Here is a 12420-nt window from a genome sequence, read left to right as displayed (position 1 = left end):
TGTGTGTGTGTGTGTGTGTGTGTGTGTGTGTGTGTGTATGTGTGCATGTGAGTGTATGCACATGGCGGCTCTCATTTATCTGCAAGGACACAGTCCAAGATATCCCCCCTCAGGGAATACATAAAGCCACAGATAGTACCAGCCTCTCTCTATACTACAATTTTCTTCATGTACACATATTGCTCATGATGAAGTTAAATTTAGAAATTAGACACAGTAATGGGTTAGCAGCAACAGGTAATGATAAAATAGAAAAATCATAACACATTTTCTGCTCATGCCTTCCACTCACAAATGGCTGCCATTTCTATTTTAACTAAGGACTTTTCATGCACTGTGGTTATAAATTTTGGCATTTGAAGTCTGGCAGCAAAACTGGCACAACTTTCTTTTTCCTATTTCACAATTTCATGAATAGATTTGTTTTTTACACTAGATTCTAACAACTATCTTTTAACAATTTTCTTCTTTTCTTAAGTCAGTCAAGAGTGATCACCTCCTCACTTTACGATCTTTCTGGGACATATCCTATTTGTCAATCTCACAGCCATTATAAAACAAAATCATAGTTATTTAATCACAAGTACAGTGATATCATGGCAGTGGAGCCTATTGACTAAATGACTAATGAACAGATAGTGTATACAGAGGGCATTTATTGGCAAAAGATTTTTTATGTTACATATGTGTAATGATATGCACTTTATTGTTTTTAAGATTTTATTTATTGTTCTTATTTTATGTGTATAACCGTATTGCCTGCATGTAGGTAAGTGCACCCATGTCATGCAATGCCTGCGGAGGACAGGAGAGGCTGTTGAATACCCTGGAACTGGAGTTACAGACAGTTGTTAGCTGCCATGTGGGTGCTGGGATTCGAACCCAGGTCTTCTGCAAGAATAGCCAGTGTTCTTAACCACTGAGCCATCTCTCCAGCCCCATGATATGCACTTTAAAAGTTATAGATTGTTTCTGGAACTTTCTCTTTCTATTTGAACCACATGATCTTATATGACTAGTGTCACAAATGGCAAAATCACGTAAAAGGGTAATGTGTGTGTGTTTCAAATTATATATTTATCTCTGTGTGTATATGAAATATATATAAGGTATTTTTTCTGATAACTCTATACATACTTCAGTAAAACACTGATAATCTATTATTCAAAGAATATGGTATTTTAGCTCATCCATGAATTAACCTTAAATATTTTAGCACACCATATTAGCAAATTTGATGCTCTCATAATTATCAAGAAAGATTTTTTATTTATTCATTAATTGAGTATATCTCCAAATACTGAGCCACAGTAGTATAAACCTCAATTAAGAGTTACGAATCTCAGTTCAAGAATTTGTGGGCCATAAGCCAGAAATAGTTCCCCACACATAGAAGCACAGTATTATTCTCAACTGTAAAATAAGGTACTGGTGTCTGAAGTCATCATCTTAAACATCATCATTATCATCAACAACAACGATAATGATATCTAACTGCTTAAATTCAGTGCTTCACATCCCTTGTAACTCTCACAAGTGAAATAAAAGCACACAAGAATGGGGTTTACGTTTGTTATGTGTTCAACCTCAACAGTGGTTAGCATATAATACCTATTCAATGAATACGTGTCAAATGAATGACTGGGTGATTGATGCTGGAGCTATTTGCTTTGTTTCGTGGTTCCCAAGTAACAGCTCCAGATAATGTGTATGTTGTTTAGGTTCACAGTTGATAACAGATGGAAGCTGACTTTGAGTCCAGGGTGATCTGGCTATAATGGCTGATCATTTAATTTCTTCTTCTTAGCATAAATCTTTCATAATTCTTTGATTTATACATACATTAAAAATATCAGTTACACATTTTATAAGACATTTATATAATATCATTCCCAGTAAATGCTTAAATAATTTGGTCATTATCAAATCTATTATACAATTCATCTGGAAATTAGCAGTGCCACAAGATACAGTAGGTTTAAAGGAAGGCGAAGACTACCCTAAGATGCTCTGATGCTGCAGAAGAAACTAGGTGAGTAGCAACCCTCCTAAAGCATTTGCAGGGGCCTCTGGGAATATGAACTACACGTTTCATTTATCATCTCTAATTTATTTTCTTGTTCTAATGTTATGAGCCTTGTATTGCACATTAAGTTGTCAGAAGGCACTGACGTTTTATTTGACTGTTTTTCCAAAGACATCTCTAGAGAATACATGTAGAAGAATATTTAATGAGTATCAATTCAATAGGTGATGAATTCACTGAACATTTCTCCTTTGTACCTGGCCTCAACTTTTACCATTCTGCTTAGTTCTGAATCAGTCTTTTGAAGAACAGCAGTAGTTAATTCATACTTTATAGAAGTCAATTTCTGGTTCCAAAGTTGTATCCACTAAGTTATCTAAACATCAAAATATTTTTATGGGCTGTGAAGGATCTGACTACATGTGTCACCCCATTGAGCACCAGGGTTGATTTGGCTGATCTGGCTGGCTGGGTGGGTGTTCCTTTCCTCCCTCAGTGCTCCACCTGTTTTCCTCCCAAAGCTGTGGACTTGGTCAAAGAGGCCGTCCTTTGATATACAAGTAGTTGCACTCCCTTGCTAGAACCTACAAACAAGCTCTCAAAATATTCTTACAAAATGGGCTAACTACAGTCCCCAATTTTGAAGATGGAGTTACTGCAGCACATAGAGATCAGGAGGTGCCCAAGTTCATGAAGACAGGAGGTAGAAGAGCCAGAAGACAGTAAAAGGAAGAAAGAAAAATAATTTGCATGATATGTAGTAGACGAGCAATGAAGTGACAGCTCAGAGGTGATGGGTAAGTTGACACGGTGCTCCAGTCTCCTCACTGCATTCTAAATCCTTTTCTTCACCAGCTTTTGCTTCAGCCTCTCATCTTAAGTGTGGGAATACTAGAGTACTGATATCATATATACTTGTGGGAATTATGTAAATTAGTGCATGTAAAAGACTTGGAACAATCCTGGACAGAGAGTGAACATTATCATTATTGTTCTTATTATTAATATTATGATCATTATCATTTTGCAGATAACAGGGTCCATGGGACAGCTTGCCTAGATTTGAAAGAGCTTTGTTAGATGTTAAATAACCTCTCAGCTTTAGTCATTCACAAAAATTAGTTTAAAAGGTAAGCCTGATCTATGAATGTTGCTCCAGAGCTCTTCTTTTTGTGTGTGTGTGTGTGTGTGTGTGTGTGTGTGTGTGTGTGTGTCTTATAAGAGCTATCTGAATATGGTCAGCTGCCGACAAATGCTAAGTTCTGTGATGAAAGTGGTTCTATTGAAAAGAATAAGTTTATAAGTGAACCTAAGGAAATTTTGTGGCTGTTTCTTTTGTAGTGAGGTTTCTAGGGATGCACTGAGGGAATCATGAGAGGCTAAATAAGATATTTGCTCCTATAGCTGAGACCAGATTTATAACTAATACCAAGTGGCTCTGGTGGCAGGGAGGAATAGGCCCTTGCCAGGCTCTGGGGTACCCAGATGAGACAGCAACAATCCTCTCCTCAAGCTGTGTCTGCAAATACATGTCCCTCTTATAACCACAGACTGACTTTCTCTCTCTAAGATGCTTTCCAAAAGTCCTAATTAAGAAGAATAATAAGCTACCACTTAATGTCTTCCTGGCACCTGTTCTAAGTGCCACACAGTCACTTTGCTTTAACTTTGAATATAAGCTTTCTGCTTCCCTTTAACTTACTATTAATTATAATTATGAGACATGAAGACAAAGGCCTTGTCACCTCGTTCTCAAGTTAATAAGCTTGTGGCTAGGGTGGAAATAGCACAAGAAAACATCTTCAAGGTTCAAAAAAGGAAAACGTGGGTGAATGCTAATTCTGCATCCTAATCAAGCAGGGTCCTGATGAAATATCCGTCAAGTGTTTTGTTAAACAATACACCAGGCATGTTACATAAAATATTGTGTTCTAGCAGAATTTTTTTCTTTTATAACACGGCACATCCTTCCAGACCACATGGCATCTATTTTAATCACTCTCCTGCCTAATCAAAACTGTCCTTTTCCATGGTGGAATTACACAGGGTGTTTTGAAGGGAATGCGTGTAAGTATATGGCTGTTAGTGTTCATTATCAGTAGAGATGGTAACATAAGCACCACGATTATACTCTTCAACAGGGAAGAATATTATTACAAAAAAAGAGACTGCCACAAAAAAAGTCTGATTAGACACCATGGTCTTCACTTTAGCTTATTCTGCTTTGTAAATGTTTCCTTTACTTCAGTTCATGGACTGTAATTATTGCCAAGACAGAAGATGCAAAATGGGTTTAAAATAAACCAATACCAAAATGTTTTTCCTAGGATGACCACTAACTGACTTGCCCTTAAAGATGACATGTTTTCACATATGCACACTCCCATCTGGCGTGCCACAAATACATGTAATATTTCCCTGACTACTACTGGTCTCATAATTACATCTTAGATTTGGATATGTACCAGGATTTACAAAGATAGTAATATTCACATTTTTTTTCATGATTTAAAGAAATGTGTGTTAAGCCACCTGAGGGACAAATAACAGATAAACAAAATAAGTGTGCTGTAAAGATCCCACAGCAACGTGACATGACCATGCTGTGAGGGAGGAAGTTCTCTTCAGTGAGGTAGTCATGGGAGCTTTCAATGAAGACATGAAAATCTAGCAGAAAACTGTTCAAATGACGGAGTATCTTCAGGATGTTCTCAGGGCAGAAAGCTCATGGGTGTGTGGAAATGTTGAAAGGAGAGCTGGAGTAACTAAGGAGAGCAAGTAAGGAGCACGGCATTCAGGATGGATACGGGATAGGAAGATGGCAAGGACTAGCCATGTAGTGTCTGGGAGGCTGAAGAGCAAAGATAAGGATTATCCTATGATTATTTCATGGCTTTGAGCAGGTACTATGATCTGGATATTTTTGTTTTCCATGGGTTTTTGAGATAGCACATTGGGGACAGTGTGGCAAGGTGAGCAGTGGTGGGACTTTTAAATAATGGGGCCTAAAAAGGAAAAAAGAAGTGGTTAGATCACTGGGGTCACTCTCCTTAAAAGGGATTCATGCTGGTCTTTTGGAGTTAATTCTCAGCAGAGTGAGGTGTTATAGAGCATTGTGACTGAGCCCTCAAGATGTTTGGTCTCCTATCTCACTACATGGTATCTTCTACATGTATAATCATCACTGTAATGCTGTCCGACATGACCTTAGATAGAACTTTGCAGAAGCCAGCATCATGCTTGTAATCCGCAGAACTGTGAGGAAATAAGATACTTTTCTTTGCATATTATCCAGACTCAGGTATTTTCTTGTATCAATGGAACATGGTTACATAAAGTAGGTGACTGGCATGTGATTGATGTTTTTAACTACTTCTCTAGCTATTGTGTAGAAAATGAGATTTGTGAAACAAGTGAGCAAAGGGAGCTGTTAGCTAGACATGTGCAGTAGTAACCCAAGAAAATGGCTTTAGGTATATTAAAGCTGCTCAACTTTATGGCACACATCATGTTAGTATAATCATGATCTCACCACTCTGCAGAAAAAGCCAACTCATAGCTTCCTTATCATTAAAGAACATTGTATTAGTTACTTTCTGTTGCTGTGATCAAACATCATGACCACTGTGACCAAGGCAGCTTATGGAAGGTTCCAGAGGGACAAGAATCCATCACAACAGAGGAGGCATGCCAGGAGGTAGCCAGAGCAGAAAGTTGAACACCCACATCTTCAAGAACATTCAGGAAGCAGAGAGACAGACTAGTGGTAGGTAAGCTATATATTCTCAAAGTCTGCCCCCCACTGACATACTTCCTCCAGCAAGGTCACACCTCCTGAAGGTTCCATGACCTTTCCCAAATTGTGCCACCAACTGACCAAGTGTTCAAAACTTGGAACCTATGGGGGACACTTATTCAAACAACAACACATACCAAATAACTAATGTACTTAAAGTGCCAAGTTAAATGCATTAAAAGTCATAAAATGAATGTGTGTATAAAACATAATAAATAGAAACCTATCAAAATAAGATATTAAGTCTCATTCATTTCCAAAAGACAGCTAAGAAAATGCAAAAAAGTGAACTCTAAACACCTCCTTGGTGTCTTAAACTTTTAAATATTAAAAATTTTGATCTGTAAAATAGCATGTTAATCTTTACTAAACAGGTAGGCTATTTCCACAGTTCCTGGTCTAATTAACAATGCTCTAAAGGGGAATGATAAAAGCTAAGTATCCTATTTTTTGTTCAGTGTTCTTCTGGCTGTCTGAGCACAGAGAGTTTGAGGTCAAGGAGGAACACCAACATTCTTTCCCTTGTTCTGTTACCTGGCTGGCAGTGCTGACCATAACACTGGCCAGGCAAGAGGCAGTTGAGACCTGAGAAATCACTGAAGCTTAACTGATACTAGACTTGTTTGGTGACTGAAATTCATCCATTTATGTAACATCGCAGCATTTCACCATGTTAACTTACAGATTCATTCCAAATCCTTTTCTCCATGACACAAATTATTTGTACATTTTTCATCCCATGTAAAGAAGCAATTTTTAAAAATCTGAGCTTAATTCTTCTTTTAAAATATTTTATTTAGTATTTTTATTTTATGTGCTTGAGTGTATTGCCTACATGTCTGTAAGTACACCCATGTTGTGCAATGCCTGTGGAGATCAGAAGAGAGCGTTGGAGTCCCCTGGAACTGGATTTACAGACAATTGTTAGCCGCCATGTGGGTGCTAGGAATCGAAAACTGAGTTCTCTTAACCAACAGCTGAGCCATCTCTCCAGCCCCTGGGATTGATTCCTAAATTAGGCAAATTTTACACTTTCAAAGCCGAGTTTTAAGCTAAGCCCAAATATAATCAGTTCTGTAGGAAATGATTGGAATAAGTTACATTTTACCTAAATTTAATAAAATGAACTATTATAGAAGGACAATACAGTTTTGGTCTTCTCTATATTTTAAGATAAATGTGAACTTAAAATTTGTACATTTGTCTTTTCATAATAAAATATTCTCAAATACAGATTAAAAGATAAAGATTCATACACCATTGAATTTATACGCCATCCAACTGAAAAATCATTTGTGAAAAATCAACACATGTAAACACACAGTTCTTTTCTAAGTTAGCTTGATCTGAACCTCATCCATCTGCCCTTTCCCTGACCTGTCTGCTCAGCTCAAGGCTTTTTGGTTCAGAGGAGATACCTGGTTTGATGAGTTAAAGAGCCAGGATTTCCCCAGTTACCTTCCAAGTAAAATTCTTTAGGCTGGCACTGGTGGCTTTCATCAAATTCATTTAAGCAGGTTTCTGTTTATCATTAGAATGTGTAATATTTGTCCTGTCTCCTCTTCCTTCTTGTAACAATCAAATAAAGCAAAACTGGCACTTTTAATCTTGCTGAAGCTCAAGTAAGCTTGAAACCCTAAAATATGGTACCTGACATGCTGAACACAAACTGAACAGGATGAAAAACTTTAAAAACAGGGGCTGGAAAGACGGCTGAGCAGTTAAGCACATGTTCAAATCCCAGCACCCACATGGCAGTTAACAACCATTCATAACTCCACTTCCAGGGGACCTGAGGCCCTCCTCTGTCCTCTGTGGGCGTTGCACGGCATGGGTGCACCTACACGCATGCAAGTATAACACTCATACACATAAAGTATAAATAAATAAATATAAATAAATAACACAAAGTCTCTCTGACCTCCTCTTGATCCTTTGGGACCTTTTCTCCCCATAAACAACTCACAGAAGTGAGAATTCCTTTTGACTAAGGAGGTCATAGATGCTAGAACCCCTCTCCTATAAGCAAGCCACAAAGCTTGAAAACTTCCATCTTTCCCTTCTTCTTTTTAAGGGAAAGACTTTCATTTCACCTGAGTTCAACTCATAGCTAAGAGGAGGTAGGTGTGTTTCACAGAGGGACAGGAGAACTGTGTATAGACAGGCCTTGCTGGTCCATCACCTTTACCATTTCATCCTCCCCTTTTCCCCCAGTTACAATTCTATACTGTTAGCTGGCCATTCTCCATCCAATATAAGCATGAAAATAGAGTTTGGAACTAGAGCACATACTTATAATCCCAGAACTCACGAGGCTGAAACAGTATGATTATAAATTTCAGGCCAACTTGGGATATATAACAAGACTGTTTTCTGCACCTTGGGTCTTCATTTCTGAAAACTCCTGTCATGTAAAACTGTGAATGTTTAAATTTGTTATGCTCATATCTCATTAATCTATCTTATGTTATAAGAGCATCTGTCTGCCATATCCCGTAAGATGGGTGATGAACGATATCCCTTTCACCCCTACATCTATGCAATATTATTTAGATTTTCTCTACAAGTTGCTGGATATTCTATTGTAAAGGAAACACTCTTTAAAAATACATAGAACTAAAGGAAATTTGTAAATCTCAGGGGCAGAGGAAGTCAGGCACCACAGTTTTGGTAAGTAAGAGGAAAAAGATCAGTAAAACGGGTTAACTACTTCCAGATTTATGAAACTATCTCTTGGAACCTTCCTGCTTCCTTAGCAGATGAACATTTTATGCTGCATAGTTTTATATACACTATGCTTCAAGTTATGAAATAGCTGTAGTTCTTTATGGCTTAACAAGTTTGAGAAGTTATACATTTATGTTAAGAAACCCGTTTCAATAATAAAGTTTATTTGGTTATTTCATGTTTCAGCAATTTACAAGAATTCAGTGTTGTTATGCATATAAAAATTTCCATTTTGCATCCCCTTTAATATATTAGTGACACAGAACTGATTTTCTTTTAAGCATAAAGTCAAATTTCTTCTTAGTAAGAGCTTTATTATGACAAACCTCTTTTCCATGAGGATATTTAGAAATATAAATTATATATAATGTAGATAGAACTGAAGAATTAGCACTGTGGAATGAACCGCAGGTGAGTTTTCATGTGGAGGTTTAATTCAAAATTCAGACCATGGTCCCATTTGATAGATATCAGTAGGCCAACTCCAATTTTGTAGTTATTTAAATATTGACAACAGTTTTGGTATCATCTTGATAAATAAGTCTAAACACAAAATATTTCACAATCTATGTTTTTGAGCTGGGATTGGTGGCTTACGACTTTAATCCCAGCATTCGGGAGGCAGAGGCAGGCAGAACTCTGTGAAGTTGAGGCCAGCCTAGTCTACATAGTGAGTTCCAGGCTAGCTTGGGATGCAGGGGGACTCTATCTAAAAAAGACCAACATATACATGTTTTTATTATTCAAATATACTCAATAAATTTCAGTGCATTTATAAAACATGGTTCAAAATTTAAGAATCGTACCCTGCAATTCATTAAACTATGGGTGTCAGTCTGGATATGTTTCTATGCCAAAAGGAAAATGTCCTAAGACTGCAAGTTTCCATCATCATCTCTCATTCCAGTCTCAGTTCATCTGCGAGGACAGATGGGGACAACAGGCAGAAACCTAGTCTCTAATTTGGGCACTCACTGAGTGTCAATGGTGATATTGATGAGTGCAAGCTGAAGAGCTCCAGAGGCCAAATGCCTGCTCAGTGGATGAGGTACAGGAAGTAGGGCAGGATGTAGGGAACAGGGATCAAAACTGAACTTACAGAAATGCCATGTTCAGATATGTACAGGCTGAACTCAGGAGTGGCAACCAGATGAACACATCGGAAAATGATTAATATAATGGAAAGTACATGTCAGAAGAGCAGAATAAGTTCTCCAATGAGAGCAAAGTGAGAATTGACGATCACACAAGACTGTTGAGCATGTGTCTATAAAAGGAAGCTAGGTGGTCAGAAAAGCCTCTAGCTAATGATAAATTAACAAAAACAACGGAAAGGACCTGAACCGAAACCGAGACTGCCCTGCAGTGGGATGTTGATTTGTCTTGTTCCCATGCATTTATCTATCTGTCATACGTGCTGCTGACACTTTCCCCTTCTACGTCATATGAAAGAAAGAAAAACAAGACCTGCCTGTTGACTCTGTCTAGTCCCTCTACCCAGTCAAGTAAGGAAAAGGGGACAGGAAGAGCATTCAAGCAGCAAACTACTGAAATCCCAGGTAAATGCCCAAGCTTCTGTTTTTACCCAACTCAGATCTAAGTCAGAGCAGGTATGAACCTCACAGATATTCTCTTACATAAGTTATCTACAATGAGATCTACCAAATTCAGAGAGAACCCGATGTAATGTACCATTCATAGCTCTTTCAAGCACATAGTCTTTCTTCTATTTTTTGATGTCTGCAGCATAGACCACTCTCCAAATTACCAACTCCTCCTCTGTAACATATGGCATGGCGTCCAGTTACTTTAGCCGTGATATATGGGTGCGTAGGTGATGTGTGTGTGTGTGTGTGTGTGTGTGTGTGTGTGTGTGTGTGTTATCATTTTGCTGCCCTTAGCATGAAGAAGGATCTCACCTCAGGGTCAAAGAGGGGAGTTTTGAGCAGACTGCAGGCTCTACCATCCCTTTAAGCCAGCTTGCTTAACCTCCTGTGCCCAGCTGTCCTCTCTTACCACATTCTTGAAGATTCAAGAATTTATAAGCCTCTGCCTTCTGTACCTGGTCAGCCTGCTTTATCTTTATCAACCTACGAAATTGCTTCCAATTTAACAATCATTTCAGTTACTTTAACCCAACATGGCATCTTTCCAGCTGTTATTCATCAGCTGCTCACTCCATTTCCACGCCCACCTTTTTTAATCAACACTGTCTACTCATCACTGTTTTCACTAGGTCCATGTTCAACAGTGGAGAATTTGTGGGGCAGTCAGTAACAGGAAATGAGTAAACTCTGTCACTGACAACTCAGAACACAAACTTGAACATGTAATAATAGAAATCATTCTTATCCTAGCATATGTTTTTTTTACAAAAAAAATGATTCTGTTAGAGTGCAAATCCAGAATCTATTTGTGGAAAATAAAGAAGGTTTCAAATATCATGATTAAACATATTTGGGACAAGCTAATCAAGAGACAATCTGAGCAACAGAGTCGCATGTCTGAGTACCCAGTCCTAAGAACAGAAGGCTATGAGCAGGGTAGGATCAACACTCAGCCTTCTGCCTTCCAGAGCCAAGGCAGGTTGATGGGGGTCACATACTAACCAAGGCCATTCCCCCTCTTCAGCACTTCTGTGACTTCTATAACATGGCCTTTACTTCTGCTCCTCTACCTCTGTCATGTAGCATGGGTCACATGTTAACTAAGCCTGCTTCCCTCCTGGTGCTCCTCCCTTCCTTCTCCTAAGAGACCTTTAAGAGAAGAAATTTTGCTTTACCTTTTGGGCTTGAGACTCTACCTCAGATCCAAGTAGTCTTCATATCTTTTCTAAACCTCTCTTCTCCTTTCCAAAATCTAACAATTACTTAAAAGTTCTGTGGTTTGTGTACTGCTATGGCTGCAATGTGTTCCCCCAAAGTTCACATGTTAGAAAATTTACTCTCAAATTCTTATGAAGAATTTGCAAAGAAATTAGGGCTCCCCGTGGAGACATTAGTGGCTTTAAATAATGAGGAAAGGAATTTTGAGTTTGTAAGGTACTATTGCCTTGTGGTGCCATCCACCATACTTCGATGCAGTTAGAAAGCCTCTGGTGAAGGCTTGATCTTGGACATCTCAGACACCAGAATTGTGAGAAATACAATTCTTGTCTTTATGAATTACCAGTATCAAGATTCTGTTGTAGTAACAAAGATTATACCCTGGATTTGGTGCTTTGAAAAAAAACTCAAATACCTCTTGTGTAAAATGAGTATACTAAATCTTTATCTCAGATGGATCACTGGATAATTGATAAGAAATGTTTAGCACAGCTAATATTCAATAATGTTCATCCCAATCATTTTAAATCACTGGTCTTCATACTTTCTCAGATGGTAACTGCTCAGTGTGTCTTACCAGAAGGCGAAATTGCCTTCCAAACATATCCATCCAAGCCCAAATCCCTGGAGTATGTGAATAATTGCACAATTATCCAGAAGGTGGGACTAATCTAATTACAAGAGTCTCCAAAGCAAGAACAGTAGGAGAGGGGGAATCGGGAGGAAGGAGCCCAGACACGCTGAGTCTTTGGTGGGACTCAGTGAGAGCCTACAGGAATGCCAGTGGGACCTCCTCAGACTTCCAGCTACAGAAGGAGAGACAGTAAGTCACTTTAAGTCTGTGAAATATGGTCGTTTCCAGTACCAGCAAGAGACTATGGAAATGAAACAGCCTGGTGAGTAACAAGCAAAATTAAATTTGACTCAAAATACATACAGCCTATTTCTTGGAAAATGAAATTATAGTTTCTGATTTTTTTTATCTTGTATAAAGTGTTTTCATTCGATTATATTAGTTGCTACTAATGAAAAAAATCTATTATTAT

General features: G+C 38.2%; 1 protein-coding gene across 1 annotated transcript in view; it reads right to left on the bottom strand.

Moving 5' to 3' along the window:
• LOC103744491 (sperm-associated antigen 16 protein) overlaps positions 1 to 12420 on the bottom strand; it is a 619142-nt gene that overhangs the window by 161411 nt on the left and 445311 nt on the right. The window lies entirely within an intron of this gene.

Source organism: Nannospalax galili, unplaced genomic scaffold, assembly GCF_000622305.1.
Source record: "Nannospalax galili isolate Female #2095 unplaced genomic scaffold, S.galili_v1.0 scaffold281, whole genome shotgun sequence".
Taxonomy (NCBI): Eukaryota; Metazoa; Chordata; class Mammalia; order Rodentia; family Spalacidae; genus Nannospalax; species Nannospalax galili.
The sequence above is the reverse complement of the archived record's forward strand: the minus strand, read 5'-3'. Positions and strand labels throughout refer to the sequence as shown.